This window comes from Ambystoma mexicanum, chromosome 12, assembly GCF_040938575.1.
Source record: "Ambystoma mexicanum isolate Mex_15411 chromosome 12, UKY_AmexF1_1, whole genome shotgun sequence".
NCBI lineage: Eukaryota > Metazoa > Chordata > Amphibia > Caudata > Ambystomatidae > Ambystoma > Ambystoma mexicanum.
Genome location: NC_090936.1, coordinates 450,860,598 through 450,876,319, shown reverse-complemented (window position 1 = coordinate 450,876,319; position 15,722 = coordinate 450,860,598). Strand labels below are relative to the sequence as shown.

The 15,722-nt window shown below is 49.1% G+C and overlaps 1 protein-coding gene across 19 annotated transcripts in view; it reads left to right on the top strand.

Moving 5' to 3' along the window:
• The window catches only part of MICAL3 (microtubule associated monooxygenase, calponin and LIM domain containing 3), a 2,299,897-nt gene that overhangs the window by 2,184,258 nt on the left and 99,917 nt on the right, over positions 1–15,722 (top strand). The window lies entirely within an intron of this gene.

The window sequence follows — 15,722 nt, the reverse complement described above, 5'->3', positions numbered from 1 at the left end:
GAGGTCTTCCAGGCAGATCACAAAATCCTATCTCCTGTATGTTTTTTTTTTCCTCACACCCCACTTAAAGGACTGTAGGACGTAGAGAAGTGATACACCTGGACTCTGTTCAGAGTTGTTAGTCAAATGTATTTCATAAAACGTGGTCGGGATAGGAAAGCACCCAACGAGCCTAGAGTAATACGTGAAAACTTCACAGAAATGCAAAAGCAGAAATAACATAAAGGGGAGTTCTGGAGGCTGTCCTCCCAAGTGAAGCTGAACTTCAGAAGGCTACACCCTATCTTTAACATGTCTCTGTCCCTCAGGGGGACACCCTAACCTAATCAAAATAAAGGTCCAGTGATGACCCTTAAACTGTTCCAAACTTATCAAGTCCTTTAGCCTCCAGGCTAACCCTATCCAACAACACATAGGGCCTCATTACAAGTTTGGTGGTAGCCTTGCCGGTAAAACCGGCAGGCTGCCACCAAACTTGTGAATTTTTATGGTCCCTGACAATGGAGAAATACAGGGCCATTACAACCCTGGCGGACCCTGTATTCCCCCATTGCCGGGGGGCCGGTAACTTTTACTCCCCATTCCCATTTGAGACCCATAGGGCTCAATGGGAATGGGGAGGCCGGATGCATTGGCACCATTCAGAATGGTGCCGGTGCATCCGACATGCTCTGCTCGCGGGTGCCGGTACGCCCATCAGGTCCGACTTGGCAGGTGAAAAGGCACCCGCGAGCAGAACTCATAGCCTGCCGGTCCGGTAACTACGGTACCGGAAAGCTTACTGGTACCGTAGTTACCGGACCGGCAAACTTGTAATGAGGCCCATAGTCTGCAAACATTTGGCCAACATAAAATTCCAAGCCTATCTTATAAATTCCAGCCCTAACCTACAACAAATTCCCAATGGATTCTTCCGGTACAGAAGATCATGCCAACTATGTTCTGTGTCCAAGGTTCGCTTTGTTTCCAGCTTTTTGGCCCTAGGATCAAAAAAGGGACTGCAATGAAGTTCATACCGTGGCTCAGGGTGTTTAATGTTGGGCGATCTCCCAGCCCAAATTCTGGGTTCATTGATACAGGAGAATTTATCTTCCTTCCTTTGAGGGTTCTTACCAGGCGGGCATTCTCAGCTGCCACAGTTCTTGATTAGTTCTATTTTTCTCCCGGGCTTTGATTGCCAGGCCATCAGGTGCCCTTTTCAACAATTCGATTCAACTAGTTAGTCATCCTCACCTTGCCAAGAACCTTGCGTTGCTTTATCTTTATCTTTTTGAGGTTTGCTGGTAAAGATCACATGCTTCAGGGTCACCGGTCCCACTCCCATGAGTCTATAGTTGGTTGGGTGAGTCTAGTGATTAATCCCACTCTCAACATTTGGCTTTTTAATGGGCCCACTCTTTGCTTCACACACTGTCCCAGTCTATATCAGTCATATACAACCTTCCACCCAGTAGTGGTCTCTGTTGGCAAGAGAGTAAAATTAATGCATCTCCCTGCCCAAACACGGGATTCATGGATAGGTCAGTATTTCTGCCCCCTTTTGCCCAAGGGCACTTGTTAGGCAGCCAATTTACTACTTCTGCCATGGATCTGGGGTTGATTTTTCTGTTCTAGGGGTTGCTGGTGGGCAGCCCTGCTTCAGGCTCTCCAGTTCCCCTTAGCGAGTCTTTGGGTTTGTTGGGGTGTGTCTAAGCAGTCACGTATGACGGTGCACTTCCCAGTGACGCCAAGTCTCTCTCTTACACCTTACCAAATCTCTCCCTGCATAGTCTCCAGAAAACCACCATTCCTTCATGCATTAGGCTCCTTTCCCATCCAAGGCGCTTCAAAGAGCAGGCCTGCTTTCTCCTGGTCTGTGACTCCTACTGACTTTTCCCAGCACCTTTTATACCCATGTTGCAATAGGACTCCTTGTAACTTCATTTGTGATTGGCTGTGTCACTGAGGCGACCTGTCTCAACACTCAGTGGTCAGGCTGTACAGGTTTCTTAATTTCCTCCATCAAACTATTCTTATAGTTCTGTGATTGCTTAATATTTATACAAGACCCCTTACCATGTGGGCCTATTAGCTGTGCAGAAGGCTTTATATGCATCCGACAGCATCTTGCAATTGGGGAAATGATCCCTTGCAGCTCCGTGGCATTCTGCAAACACTAGAAGACTACCAGCAAAAGGTTGAGTAGTTTGCATCTCACTGCAAGGTATGTGAGGAGCTTGTTCTTTGCTGCTTTCCCCTTTCCCAGTATATGATTGCACAGGAAAGTTTGATTGTCATCTGCATGAAAAGTTATAGACAAGAAGGAATCCCGCTGCATCCACCCTCTGGGGGGCCCTTCGGGTAGCAGTCAAGAGCCCCCACACCCATCATCCACTTCCTCACACAAACGAATGGGGAGTTGCTCCAACTCATTAAATAACCCAAATTAGTAAAGCTACATTCGAGGGGATTGGGTCCCCCGACGTTTTCCATATCTGTGACAGTAATCACCACAGCTGTGCTGTGCTGCTTCGGAAAATCTTTCGCCGCCTGCGTCGATGACGTCGATACGCCGTCCTCGAGGTCGAGCCGACGTCACCGGATGTTATAAGTAGGACGCACGACGCCCGTAGCCTCAGTTCCGTTTTTTTCCGCGAACGTGTTCGCTTCGGAGATCTCAGCGTGCCTCGATGCTACTGAATCCTGTGCTTTCGGTTCTTCGAACCTGTTGCTTCATTGCTATCGAATGTCATCTTCGGCTTCTTCCACCCCACGGTCCGTGTTTAAGTATGTCGGGTATGCGGGTGCAAGATGTCCCTGACGGATACGCACAAAGCTTGCCTCTGGTGCCTCGGGGAGGACCATGATATGGACGACTGTGTCGAAGGCCTTGCGGGAGCGGAAGAAGAAGCTGTCGGTAAGGTGGCCAAGCCCTGGAAGTCACGTTCCACTGGTCTTTCGACAGACGATTCGAGGGGCGACTCTCCGCATCATTGTCGTGAGTCTGGGGGTTCTCGGTCTGGGAGTCGGTCCCGCCATTCCTCTGCCTCTTCGAGGCACTCTAGGAAGCGCCGTCACAGGTCGCCTTCCCCGTCCTCTTCCGAGGACTCCGCCCGTCGGCGGGTAGCTTGTCCCAACAAGCATTCCACTCCTGAGGAATGGGATTCGTTCCGAAAGGAGATGTTGGGGATTTTTCGATTGAGGATGCCGGTCGAGGCCGCGCTAGAGACACCACTCGTCCGCCTTCGGGCTCGAGCAGTCGTCACAACCACCTGGCGCCTTCGAGGTCTCGGTCGGACAAGGATGGTCACTCTAGGCATGCCCGTTCCAGGTCCCGGTCCTCAATGCCATCGAGACCGCGAAACTCTGTGAAGTCTTCGAAGAAGACATCGACGCCGGCGGCGCAGAGGTAGTCGACGGACTCTCTCGAGGTCCAGCCTCCGAGGAAGTCGTCGACATCATCGGCGCCCAGGCTGTCGAGAGACACGCTCGGGGCTCCGCCTTCGAGGCCTGTGTCGACGCCGTCGTGTCGGCGCTGCGCTCAACGTCGACGCCCATTCCGTCGACGCCTTTCGCGGCAGCTTTGACGGAGGTACCCCGTGGCACGGTGGCACCCCCCAGAAAGACGATGGCTAAGGCTAAATATGTCTTTGTGCCTTTTTCTGTACCCTCTTTCCAGCCTCTGGATTATATTTCTGAGGTGGATGAGGGGTCTGAAGAAGGTGAGGTACCTGGTGACATTGTTTCTGGTCAGTCAACTTGAGGACCTGCGTCAGTCACTGCACGACGCCAGTGGTTTTGACACCTTTCCGGAGGTGGAGTTTGGTAGGCCAGAGCCTGGCACGCATGCCGAATCTTCATATCGGCGCCTCATGTTGAGGGTCACTGAATACCTGAGTTGGTCTGCCCCCCCATGGGGATTTTCAGCAGGATGACCTGACTGATATCTCGGACCAAGGTCCTCCAACTGACCCGGTGCTACCATTCCATATGGCCTTGCAGAGAAGGGTGGCTGCGGCTTGGACTTCTCCGGAGAGTCTCGGGCAGTGAGAAAGTCCTTGCCGAAGAAATATCGCCCAGCCAGTGGCGACCCCTGCTACTTGACAACGCACCCTACTCCGGAGAGTTTGGTGGTGCAGGCGGCTACGGCCCCAGCAAAGCCGGCATCGTATCCTACCATCCCTCCTGATGTGGACGACAAATGTTTTGACGGCTGGGCGAAGAAGGTATTTTCATCTGGGGGTATGGCGCTTCAGACTGCCAACTCCGTTTGTGCCTTGCCTCGTTTCACGCACACTCTGTGGAACTGCATTTCCTTAGCGACTGATCATATCTCCGAAGGGGAGGAACGGGATGGTTTTCTTGCTATCGTGCAGGATGGCAAGGATGCCATGTGTGAATCCGTTCAGTCGGGTCTGGACATGGTTGATTGCGTCAGCCGGTCCATGGCGGCGAGCACCGTAATGCGCAGGTTTGCGTGGTTGCGGAAGTCGGGTTTTGCTCTGGATGTGCAAAGCCAGCTCCTCAACATGCCCTTTGATGGTGAACATCTTTTTGGCAGCAAGGCTGACGAGAGTCTTGAGAGGTTGCAGACCTCGAAAGCTGCAGCGAAGTCGTTGGGCGCTGCAGTCCGCCGACCTACGCCTTTTTGTCCTAGGGGACAGCAATGGAGGGGAGGTTCCTTTCGTTATTACTCATCCTTTAGTAGAGTGAGAGGAGCTGCAAGTCAAAGGGGCAACCGTAGGAGTGCCAGAGGTGGAAAACAAGGTACTCGAGGTGCCAAGGCCACGCAAGCAGTTGCCTCTTTGCCCTCAGGCACTGCCGCAGCCGCTTCATCTCAGTCATGAGGCCCATGCTTCAACGGTTGGGGGAAGGCTGGCGCAGCATCTTGTAGAGTGGTGTGCCATTACTTCAGATGTGTGGGTTCTGGAGATCATAACCCACGGCTACTGTCTTCCTTTCCAGCAGAGGCCTCATGACAATCCACCAGGGAATCTCTCTTTGAAGAGTCTGGATCCGCTCCTTGCGCAGGAAATGTATTCCCTGCTGCAGAAAGGCAGCATAGAATTGGTGCCTGTAGCAGAGAGGAACAAGGGATGGTATTCCCCTTATTTTTTTTATTTCGAAGAAAGACGGGGGATTGAGACCCATCATGGACTTGCGCGGTTTGAACAAGCTCCTTCTGAAGGACTATTTCAAGATGGTTACTCTTTCTCAAGCCCTCCAGGCCCTTCAACTTCAGGACTGGTTGGTGTCTATAGACCTCAAGGACGCTTATTTTCATGTGCCGATCCATCCCAAGCACAAGAAGTACCTGAGGTTCGCGGTTGAGGACTCGTACTTTCAGTTTCGGGTCCTGCCGTTCGGATTGACCTCCGCCTCGAGGGTCTTCACCAAGCTCATGGTGGTGGTGGCAGCGTATCTCAGGAAAGGGGGGATTCATGTCTACCCCTACCTGGACGATTGTCTGATCAGGGAGCGCTCTGCCGAGCAAGTCCTAGATCATCTGTCCGTCACCTGCCACTCCCTTCACAAGCTGGGCTTCTCCCTCAACTTAAAGAAGTCCCACTTGATGCCAACTCAGAGGCTCCAGTACATCGGAGCAGTGCTCGACACGTCCCTGGGGCTGTGTTTTCCTCCCCAGGTGAGGGCTCATCACATTCAGCAGATGGTGCACTAGTTTCAACATGCCCAGAGTCTCCCTGCGTTCGAGTTCTTGAGATTGCTCGGCCTCATGGCATCCTGCATTCTTCTGATGCCAGAGGCCAGGTTGCGGATGAGATTTTTGCATTGGGCACTCAAGCTCCAGTGGTCTCAGTCCTCCGGCAGGATGTCGGACCCCGTTCAGGTGCCGCCCTCGGTCGCCCAGGACCTTCTGTGGTGGGCCGTCGAAAGCAATCTGATGAAGGGGGCTCTGTTTTGGCTGCTCTGGCCGGAGGTGACGATCATGACGGACGCGTCCCTCACGGGATGGGGAGCTCATGCCAACGAGCTGACAGTCGGCAGCGTTGGTCTCCGTCGGAGTCCAGACTCCATATCAGTCTGTTGGAGCTGAGGGCCGTCAGGCTTGCCCTGAAGGCTTTTCTGCCGACTCTGCAAGGAAAGAATGTCCTGATTCTGACGGACAACACAGTGGCCATGCACTACCTCAACAAAAAGGGGGGCAGGGTTACTTCCTCTGTGCAGGGAGGCGATGCAGCTCTGGTTCTGGGCAATCCAGCAGGAAATTTCGATCTCGGCATTTCATCTGGCCGGAGATGAAAACGAGACGGCGGATGTTCTGAGCAGGCAGAGCGCGATCTCTCACGAGTGGGAGTTGGCTCAGGAGATTCTCCTGGAGATCTTCGCCCTTTGGGGGACCCCTCAAGTGGATCTCTTCGCCTCCAGTGTCAACCGGAAGTGCGAAAGGTTCTGCTTGCAGGAATTTCCTCCAAGAGGAGCCTTAGGCGACGCGTTCGTGGTGGAGTGGTCATTCCCACTGCTGTACGTGTTTCCTCCAGTCCCCGTCATCCCTCAAGTGCTGCAGAGGTTACGGAGGTTCGGTTCCCGGATGATCCTCATTGCTCCAGCATGGGCCAGGAGGACGTGGTACCCGGACCTTCTCGACTTGTCCATCTGCCCTCCACGTCATCTTCCCTACCGAGACGATCTGCTCTCACGGGAGGGGGGTCAGGTTCTCCATCCAGAGGTCAGATCCCTCAACCTTCACGCTTGGCTTCTGAAAGGTTGAGGTATAAGGATTGGGACCTCCCTGAAGACGTGATGGAGGTGTTGCTTTCAGCCAGAGGGCCGGCAACAAAGTCCCTGTACTGTTGCCGTTGGAGAAAGTTATGCGACTCGTGCAGGGTTAAGTATGTGGATCCTTTTTCATGTGACATTCCCGTGGTTCTGTCTTTTTTGCTTTCTTTAGCCCACAGGGGCTTGCAAGTGGGTACCATTAAAGGTTACTTGGCGGCGCTGTCCATATTTAAGCGCTCGTCTGAGGAGTGTTCTTATTTTAAAATTCCTTTAATTTCTCAGTTTCTAAAAAGGCTCACTAATGTGTTCCCTCCGTCACCTTTCCAGGTGCTCGGTTGGAATTTGAACCTGGTTCTCAAATTTCTAATGGGTGCTCCGTTTGAGGCGTTACATTCTTGCCCTTTGAGACTGTTAACTCTTAAAACTGTATTTTTAGTTGCGGTCACTTCCGCTCGCAGAGCGAGTGAGTTACAGGCACTTTCAGTTAAGCCACCCTTCATAGTGTTTCATAAGGACAGGGTTGTCCTTAGAGTTCGTCCTTCCTTTTTTCTGAAGGTGGTGTCGGAATTTCATTTAGGCCAGAAGGTTATTCTTCCGGCGTTTTATCCTCCCCCCACATCCTGGTAAGGAGGAGGAGAGGCTCCATAGGTTGGATCCTAGTGAGCTTTAAGCTTCTACATTTCTCGCATGTCCCGGGTCAGAGTGGACAATCAGCTCTTTATTGGTTACGCTGGAAGGAGTTTGGGACAAGCTGTGACTAAGCAGACTTTGTCCAGATGGATTATCTTGGCAATTTCTGAATGTTACCGCCTGGCGGGTAAGGACCCTCCGGTAGGCTTACAGGCCCATTCGACTAGGGGTATGGCTGCCTCTACTGCCCTGCAGAGCGGTGTTCCTATTCGTAACATCTGTGATGCATCCACTTGGGCTTCGGTCCATACTTTTGTACGTCACTACTCCCTAGATTCTATCCGTGGGCAGGATCTGGCCTTTGGCAAGGCGGTCCTTTACTCTGCAATTTGTATTCTAAATTATTTTCCCACCTCCTTACGTTGGTACTGCTTTGGGAGTCTGTCATAGATATGGAATACGTCAGAGGACCCAATCCCCTCGAACAACAAGTTACTCTCTTACCTGGTAACGTTCTTTCGATGGGATGGTCCGACAACGTATTCCATATCGCTCCCTCCCTGCCTTCCCCGCTACAGAATATCTTATGCGATTGCAGCTTACGTTTCTGCAAGGCTTTCTGTGGTCATACTGGAAGTTAATCAGTGCCACACGTTCTGGAAAAAGACTACAACTGAGGCTACGGGCGTCGTGCGTCCTACTGATGACATCCGGTGATGTTGGCTCAACGGAGGCCCTCGAGGACGGCGTATCGACGTCATCGCAGGACGCAGACGCCGAAAGATTTTCCGAAGCAGCACAGCTGTGGTGATTACTGTCATAGATATGGAATACGTCGTGGGAACCACCCCATCGAAAGAACGTTACCAAGTAAGAGAGTAACTTGTTCTTTTTAATTGCGAAGAGTGGCCATGCAATTTGCCCACAGACGTAAATAATAATGTGAGTAAATGTATTGCATAGCTACAAAGCTTTGCTAGTTATGTGTATTATGTATTTATGTGTCCTGAATGAAGCACACTGTTTTGATGAATACCAGGGTATTGTCACTGCTTTCATGGGAGAAGCACATTCCCATGGGGCCGGGGAGGTTAGACCACTACCTGATATTACCCCTGGGGGTGGTACTCTGTGGGTGGATATCATGGGCAGGGAAATCCTTCACAGGACCAGGGACGATGGCCCTGGGAGAATGCGGTATCCATTTACCACTTTGGTGTCCCCACTCGCCTCATCCTCCATTCAGGTCCCTCGAGTTCTCCATACAACTATATGTTATAGTAAAGCAGAAGGTATCCTTGATAAGTCTGGGACGAGGAAGAGGAAGACTTACCCAAGTTTGATGCAAAAGAATAGTGAGACTAAGAGAATTGAACAAGGAGGCGAAGGCCTGCAGCGGAACCAACACAAGCAGTACTGCTGTCAAGAGGCAGTCCTGATAGTAAAAAGAGAAGCAGGACTCCATGTTCCGTCGAACCAGCCCGGGAGGAACAGAAAATGAGGCGCTTGTCCCGTGGCAGGGGACCTGAAGGCTGAGAACCAGGACGCAGAGAGTTGTGGCAACCAGAGGGGTCCAGGCGAGGTGGACCTAGCGGCGGCAGGAAGGAAAGTAGCAAGTTCAGCAGAAGCAGAAGGAAGGAAGGCGCGTACAGCCGGAGACATGAATGAGGGAGAATCTGGAGCTGCAGAACTGCAAGGAGAAGGAGAACGTTTAGCGCTGCAACAGCAGAGAAGCTCCAGTCCACCATCTGAAACGACCGTAGACTGCCTGAGGATTAGCAAAGGTAGGGAAAGAGTCAGACTGGTAGCTAGGGCATTGAGGGAGCTGGAGAAGCTGAAAACCCACACATACATATCCCGAAGAACACAAGGGGATACAATTGGCATTATATTTGATACAAACGTTATGAACCACGCAAACAGATCCCAAAGAGCACATGGGGATTAAAGAGGTAATATATTTGATAAGAACTTTGTAAGCTATGTAAATACATCCTGGGAAGGACAAGGGGATGAAAGTAGCATTTCACAGAGAGACAAGAACTTTGTGAAGTAGATAAACCATCCCAAAAATCCCAGAGGGATAACAGAGAGAGTACTCAAGCTGACACCAACATTAGGAAGACACCTATGTGAGAAGCAAAACAGGTTCTGGGACCCACATTGAAGCGGGGAAGCTGTACCAGTATGCAGCATGGTCTGGGACCCAAATGAAAATGGGCAGAGCCCATCAGTAACCTATCTAAGGTTTGAAGGTCCTCAACAGTGCAGAGGTAACTACAGCGAGTGGGCTGGAGCCAAGAAGCAGTTGGAAAGACCACAACTAGAAAAGGAGAAATAAAACAGGAAACCAGCGACAAAGCAAACATATATTTTTTGGGTCTAAAAGTTGTGCAGTCAAGTCTGGCAGGTTAGTGAACCAGACTTGACATACCGTTGAGGTCGTCTACGGTCAGGTCTGGCAGGATAGTGAACCAGACCTGATAAGACTAGAAAGGTGTATTGTGTTTAAATGAGCAGAGGACAAGTATTCCTTTAAAGGATTTGAGGAACTATATTACGTTCACAAGTGGAAGGAAGATTCAGGGAAAGAGGTTCCTCCAAGGAGTTTGTGGAACAGTGTTTCTTTGTTGATTCGAATATACAAGCAATAAACATTTAACCATGTATTCTTTGTACAAGAACTGTGCTTTGGAGTCTACATTTCGAGTGAGTGGGGCCTCCTTTTGGGTGAATAGGACATCCAGTTTTCGTTAGTTGAATCTGTAAGGGACGGAAATAGGTTTAGACACAGGACGGTGGACTTATACTTTACGGACAACCTGACTGGGCCCTTAGTATTTTTGTTGAAGTAGGGCAACCCCTCATAGTAAATAGGGCAAGATAGGCTTTTCTTTTCCTTTTGGTGTTAATAAAGGTTTATATTAACAAATATGCCACCCTTGTGTCAGACTCGTACTTCTGCACCCTTACACAGTGTTATAATATTAAAGATCAACATTTAATATGTACATCATAGACCTGTTGATGACCAATCTAGCACTTTCCTGCATCTGACCCCCACCTACTAAATTCACAAATTAGATTGTGGCAATAACTGCATAGGCTATTCCAGCAAGTCCATTAGAACCTTGTAACACTTTTACCAGAAAATATATGTTCTAGATGTGATTAATTCTAAAAATTCCAAAGTAGAATAAGCAGCAAAATATGTATTCTAAATTAAACACACAACCAGAAAATGCGTATGGACATGTGGCACTGGCTGTTAATATTCCCAGTCCATCACGAATATTCTTCTCCAGCAGCGTTCTTTTCATTTGTTTTTTCCCCTCACCTCGAGAAGTCACAGAATACTGTAGGCTAAACAAGCTTTCATCTTTTAAATAAATATTACATTTTTATTTCCTTGGGTTCCATGTGTTTTTGTCTCCCCTTCAATTATCATAATACCTTGTTTATTTAAGCCTTGTTCACAGTGTGTTGGCAAGAGGAGCAGAGAAGACACTGTGTCTTGTCGGGTTGAAGGTGGCTTTTTCAGTTTGACAAGAGGCTTTGAGAGTGAGCACCCAATTACTGTGCTATCCTCCACCTTGCACCTGCTAGTGTCGCATGCTATGCTATTCACCAGATACTCCATCTTCGACTGTTGGCTCCACTGCCATTGTTTGGTTGATATGTCTTTCTGTGGGTCTGCGGCCCACACCTCTTCCTTTTTTCTTTCTGCAATAAAAGTGACTTCTGCGCCGTTGTGCCCCCTGGTCACTTCACTGGAGGCAAGATCCCTTTGCATAGGTCCCCAAAGCTATCTGACCTTTACCTCAAATAGAGCCTTAGGTAACCAATAGACACCCCCATCGCCTATGCCACAGTGAGCAGGAAGCTATCCGGCAAAGACCAGAGGGAACACCAGAGATCCGGTGGTGCTGAGTAGCACTACTAGGGGAGTCAGGCATGTGTTATGGGCACTGCAGAGCAATGTTGGAAGCCTGCCATTGTGACAGAATCAAAGTCAGATTGGTGTCAGGTGCTGGGCAGGTGGATCTCTTCTGTAGAGATTGCTATGCTCTCCCTGGTTTCTAGCTGATGTAAATGTGGCGCAGTACTGTATAACTGGTTAACTGCACTTCTGTAAAACTTGCCAGCTGTATAGCTTGGCAAAGGTTTACTTATGTTACTATATAAACTGGTGGTTGTTCGGGCCATTCAGTGTTGGCAGCTGCTGCCAGGCTCGAACATTTACATATTTTTACACTTAAGTGCATTTTAGAATGCATATAATAGTGTATCTTGAAATTTTGCCTACAGCGGTTTTATTTGCACTGCTATTGCTACTGCACTTATTGTTCTATTGCATTGCACTTGCACACAACACTTTTGTATTACCCTAGCTTTTTACATGTTCTTTGTGATTTTCATCAAGGAGAAATCATCGAATTTGAATCCATCTAATTTTTTATTCCATTTGGTTGCAAATATATGCAGGGGGAGACGCCCCTGGATCCCCTCCCACTTCCCCCCACCTTAATTATTACCCTTACCCACTCCCCGACATATATTTGCAGCCAAATTCATTAAATCAAATTGGATGCATTCGAATTTGACGAATTCTCCTGCGACAAAACCTACCTATCCCTTTTACATTTGGGATTTTACACTTGGGAGTTTTGGTTACTTTTATATGTGCCCAAAGACAAGGTGTTGGCAGTACATATATTTTTCAATTTTTGTGTTATTTCTAGCATGCACATTTGTGTTTACCGCATATGACTACTAAATGTGGCTAGTGCCCGAGAGAGAGAGATATATCCAGATCCAGAAAGTGGGTGGGACTGTCTGGTCCCACTCCACGTTTGTGGTGCCACAGAGTCTAGGTTTGGGGCATGAGTGAAACCAATAGTTGTCCCTAATTGGACAACTACTGGCTGTTTGAATGGTACAGATCCTTACCGTTGGTGGACTTGGACTTGCTTCCAGGCTGGATTTTGGATAAGAGGACTCCTCCTGCAGCCATATCTTCAGTTCATTTTTGGAGCCAGGAATCCCTCATAGACGAACAGCCATCTGAAGATCGGAAGAAGGTTTCTAAAGAGGTCTGGCATCCCTTCCTGCGTCTGGCTTGGTGATGCCCTGTTAAACTACCTAATCTCAAAAGACCCTAAGCAGTGCTTTAACCTGGACTAGTGGGACCAGCTAGTCATGACACCTTCTCAAGGATCCATCTATCGTGAGCCTTCGGAAGTGTCCCTGGACTACCCAGTAGACTGGCCAGCACTCTTGTGGGCTACCTCGCCAGAAGTGTCAACATTCCACGGTTGCATCCAGAACTTCAGTGGTTGCAAGCTTGTGGTAGAAGTCACATTTCTTGCGATTTTCAGCATCCCAGCCTCCAGGGATCCTGTCCTAGAGAAGTAACCACTACTGAAAGGATGCCTGCCATCGTCTGTGTGCAGTGGCTGTCCCTGGACCATGCCTTCCCTCGACCTATGAAGTGTACTGAAGAGCCCTGCATCAGTGAATCTTGAATTTCTTCATCCCCATGGATTGTATCCTGCATCTGGACCTGACCGGAAGAATCCTTGCACTTGCAGCGCCTGTGCACCTCTCACCGGAACCGCATGACATCCAACCTCCAGCGACCCCCCCCCCCCCCAATCGACCCATCAAGTCATCTGGGGAAAATCGAAGTAAGAAGAGTAAATAAATGTAATGCACTTGTCTCCCCACTGTCCTCCATAGATTTAGTCAAATATTGTCACACCGACACTAATAAAACAGATATATACATTCTCCCTTAAGAGAAATAAAATAACATTTGATTCAATGACCAGTGAAACAAAGATAAGTACTCAGATGCATTAGAAATAGAAAGAAAACTTCAGGATAATCACAGAACAGCTTCCCTTGCTCTTATGAAGTCCAACCCTAAGATGGTTTGGAGCCTTGTGCCAATGTAGATACTTTCCAGGTACGTTTATTAAGAGATTGGTATATTAAGGGATTGGTTATGCCAGGATAGTCTTAGGAAGGGAAGCCTGACCAGGCCTCCTCCAACCAATGCCAAGAAAGGGCAATTTAGGGACAGTAATTTATGCCCAAGTCACCCTATAGAGGAAACGGGCAGAGACAGGTATGTTACGTTAATTCTCCCGCCTGACTCAGATTTCTCCAGAGACCACTTATAGTATTCCGGAATCCATCCGGGACACAGTCTTTTGTGCTTGATTCTGTCAAGGAAGGCCCGGGAATCGTGGGTGTAGAAGTCCATTTCGGGCACAAGATTTAGTTTTGGTCAATCGCAGTGTTTAGGAATCGGTTCCAGACAACTTCCAGTATGACGACTTATGCAGGGCAAACCGCTTCAGGACATCTCCGGGGATCGAGGGAGGAGTGTTGCAACAGGAGTCACCACACTAAGGTGGAGATGGGCAATCTTCAAGGGACTTGCACATGAGCAATCCCAGCACAGCTTCCGTTCATGCAAGGAGACTGAAAATACAGGAGCAAGCATCTTGTTACACAAGTTGACAATCTTCCAACTTCCAAGGATGCCCTTGGAATGATGAAAGCTGCAGCGAGGTAACCCACGAGAGAGCTGGTCAGTCTAATGGTTGGTCAAGGGACACTTTGGAAGGCTCAAAAGGCATGGATCCTCGAGCAGGGGTCAAAACCGTTCCAAGTCACTGATGCGGGTCTTCTTGAGATGAGGACAGAAGAGCAGTGCTTCACTAGGACAGCACTGGAGTCGATGCTGGTTAGCTGCAGGGGTCCTGGCTCCAGTAATGATCTTTTGAAGGGCTGCATGAGCCCTCTTTTGATCCATAAGTTGGACTGGGAACATGCCCAAGCCCACCGATTATTAAGGGTCTGCACTATTCAAACAGGCGGGTAGCTATTCAATCATGGCTAGCCACTGGCCACATCTGCCCAGCAACAGACATTCAGGCACCAGTGTGGTGGATTGGGACTAGGCAGTCCTAGACCCTTCCTCTGGCCACACACACAAACCGCCCCTTAGCCCGCAAAGGCCACAGCTTTCCCTGGAAAGGGCATTTCATATAAGGCATTTCCTGACCTGAGAAGGCAGGAAGAAAGTCGAACAACAAGCGGAATAACTAATGGCATGGCCGTTTTAGTGTGCTAGCCTCCTTTAGTAGCCATTCGCTGTAAATGCAAAAGTGCGGAGCTGGTCGCTGAGGTGGTTGCAGTTCTGAAGCAGTATGAACTGCTTAGTCTTTTTTACCCTGTTTACCTGAATCTCGGCTGGATTTCGGCTTGCAGTTAAAGCTTCATTATCTCGCAGAGCGATCGTGCGGCTGGTCACTGAGATGGTTGCAGTCTGAAGTAGTCTACAGCAGGCCTGCAGTAGGTGGTAGGCTGCATCGAGGTCAGTTACCAGTTGGGTACGTCCCTCCTTATTTCTGTGTTTATCGTTCGAATCGCCTTAACTGTGTCCAGCTCAAACCTAGAACTTTAAGGTTGTCATGGCCAACCGCTCAGGTCTGAGAAGTCGGAAGCCCCAGGTATAAGAAGAAATAGATAAGACTCGGGAAAACGAGGGTGGAAAATCAACCTGCCTCCATCTGACCGGAACCTGCCCCTAGTGGTTGGGATAAACTTCCAATCAGACATACTATTGGAAGTACACCAGGAGGCTGGGGAAACAGAGCCCTATGCTATCCCTCCAACTAACCCAGCCGTGCTCCCATTGAAGAGTGGGAGTAAGGGCTTAGAAAAAGAATTGAACCAAGCAACAAAAAAAAAAAAACAGGGAAGAAACGCAGGACTGAAGGATTGAGTATCTCCACCAAAGCCGTTTTGCAAATCAGGCGCAATTACGGAAATTAAATCCATTCCAACTAAATGCACAACTATTGTAGACCGGACCCAGGTCCATGACCTTAGTATGATTGATTTTTTGAATGCCAGCTCATTGGCAGTAGCGGAACCAGAGAAAAGTGTTGACTGCGAACAGAGTCTTGTGCAGCAGACGCACTGTGTGTCATCCATGCGGTCACCATCATACTTAACTGCCATAATTAAAGCACAACTGGAGGGCCTCAGTGGCATAAGTGTATCCCCTCAGATGGCAAACTCCCAACTTCATTATTCATTAAGAGAAGTGGATGAGAGGATACGGTTGACCTCTCCCACCGTATCAGCATTGAACGTTGTATTGAGTTTGTTTGTAAATCTATACGACAGTGTGTCGGATGAGGTCAAAGCATACACTGACTCTCTGAATGAAATTAATATGAAGTTGCATGCTTTGTGTGCCCGATCCCTCCCCCTACAAGGTGTCTCTAAGATCTTGTCAGATAAATTATGTGCGAAGCAAACAGAAAAGTTGGACCATCGGTCAGCGCATCAGGATG